At 41.9% G+C, this 2,245-nt stretch overlaps 1 protein-coding gene across 7 annotated transcripts in view; it reads left to right on the forward strand.

The window, feature by feature from the left end:
- LOC102670595 (POU domain, class 6, transcription factor 1) overlaps nt 1–2,245 on the forward strand; it is a 75,250-nt gene that overhangs the window by 26,269 nt on the left and 46,736 nt on the right. For 6 of the 7 annotated variants that reach the window (XM_006607062.2, XM_006607059.2, XM_006607063.2 and 3 more), the window contains exon 2: nt 236–283. The exons of the other annotated variant lie outside the window; for it this stretch is intronic. The gene's annotated coding sequence lies outside the window, so the exon portion shown is untranslated. The remainder of the gene's footprint in view (nt 1–235; nt 284–2,245) is intronic. 7 annotated transcript variants of the gene reach the window in all.

Raw genomic sequence — 2,245 nt, forward strand, 5'->3', positions numbered from 1 at the left:
CCTCCCGCCCCCGTACCACCCCTTTCGTGCGTCGTTGCTGCAAAACTCTACCGTACGTGGGTATAAAAGTCGGCGTAATAAGCGGCGAGCGTACGAAAGGGGTCGAAAGGGGTGGATTAACCGACGGCGGCCGTTGATGGAACAACGTAATGCATACGTGATGTTTAATTAATCAATTAATAACCGTATTATTGTTTTGTTTAATTAAAAATAATGAATCTCTCTCTGTCTGTAGCGTTGGTGGGCGGATTTACGAGCACGACCAGCGTCGGCATCATCCACCGTACGTATCAATCGCATTTGAAAGCTGACCCAGGACGAGTCTGCGTTATGCATCTATGCTTTTGTCGATATACGATAGATTTCTTGTTTGTCACTTTTATTTTCTTTTTCTCTCTCTCTCTCTCTCTGTCTCTCTCTATCTCTGTTTTTTATTCTTCGTTCTTATCTTTCGCTCCTATCATATATCGCTTTGCTCTTATCGTTTTGGCGTTCGATCATGAATTTCTTTTTTTTTTTTCTTTTTCTTCAATGCACGCATCAGTTAGCGAATTTTTAGTTGTACGAGAAACGTTGCGCAACGTCCTTCCTTTCGATCGTGAGTATGACGTGTAGAATGCATTGCTTTTTGAAATTAGAAATTGGCAACAATTATCGACGCTTTATTATTGATAGTGAGTAATTTTTTTTTTCAAATTGTTTGAATTACATGGTAAGATTTCAAGCAATTTTCCAGAGAAATGTTGAGAAATCAGAGGATAGATTAATGTTCGTCGGAGATCGGAGAAGGAGATCTGGAACGAGAGAGCGATCTAGCGGCCGTCATCCGAACAACAACCGATGCGTCCACGTTCCGGTTGACGGTTTATATTTCGCCTGGCAGTCGATTTTAATAAACCCGATGTAAACGGTTGGCCCCTACCCTTTGTGCGGAGAGAAAGTTTCCGGGAGAGCGCGCCGATTTTTAAATATAGTGTGCCCGGCAGGTTTGGGCAGGAACGGGTCGGGTGGGAACCGTGACACCGTCAAAGCTTTTCGCCAAGCGAGTTCTCCGCTTGCCTCGTTGATCCACGAAAAAGGCTCGCCATCCGTGGAATCTTTTGTTTATAATTTTTTTGATCATTACCCAACAGGCTACTAATTCCGCCGGCGGGTGCATTCAAAATTTATCGGCGGCGCGACAAAACGCACCCTTCAATCTTTTTTATCTCCCTCTCCTCTCCCTCCCATCTCCGTCCGCCAACCGGCCATCCGCGATCGCTTCTTCCCTTTTTCCTTCTCTTTCTCCCCTCCCCTTCTCTCTTTCTATCTCTCTCTCTCTTTCCTTCGAACCACGACTCTCCACTATCGCTCCTGTCTCTCTGTCCGTCGCGGTCCCTCTAGCTGTCCGCTCGCTTTCAAGCGTCCCACTCCCTATTGGACAACGTTCAAAGGGTATTCAGAGTCGAAGGTCCGGAAATGGTTGGGTGAAAAAAAAAAAAAAAGCAGGTAGACAGAGTTAGGCACTTGTTTGTCCAATGGATCTATCCGGGCGTCGTGATTCCCTCAAAAATTCAAATCCTGTACATCTGTTCTCATTCCTTCCTTTATCAACCGATTACTTGTGTATCGTTCTGTGAATTCTGTAGAAATTTGTATTAATTAGTAATCCTTGTCGTGTCCTTGTCGTGTCCAGAGTTTAGTTCGTGATTCCTTTTCTTTCTATATATATATATATTTTGAAATATTCTGGAAATATTTCAAAGAAATTTAGAGTTACTTGTGGAATAGATTCTTTCGTTAATTATTAGATGGTTTTTTTAATCAATGATCAAAGATAAGAATCAAGATAGTGAGAATTTTGAATAGAAAGATTGTTAAATTAGATCCCATAAAAATCCCCCGTAAAATCATCTTTCGCACTTTCCATAAACGTCACCATTCCTATATCTCAGCTCCTTTAACTCTTTAACACTCCCCGGTATTCACCTCATCCGGAATATATTCGAGTTTTAATTTCCAAACCGATAGAGCACGCGCATAAATCAAGCGCGCGGAACAGAAACATTTGAGAAGTGTCGAGCGTGTATCGGGTGTACAGTGCAGCGAATAAAAGTGCCTTCCTCGTATATATATATATATATATCTGTATTTATATTTTTTTTATCCTCCATTTTTTTCTCCTTTTTTTTTATTTTTATTTTTATTTTCACCGAGTTAATTGAGATTGCTCGAAACGCGAAAAACGCATCCGATCGCGAGGCGC

This window comes from Apis dorsata, unplaced genomic scaffold, assembly GCF_000469605.1.
Source record: "Apis dorsata unplaced genomic scaffold, Apis dorsata 1.3 scaffold_1, whole genome shotgun sequence".
NCBI lineage: Eukaryota > Metazoa > Arthropoda > Insecta > Hymenoptera > Apidae > Apis > Apis dorsata.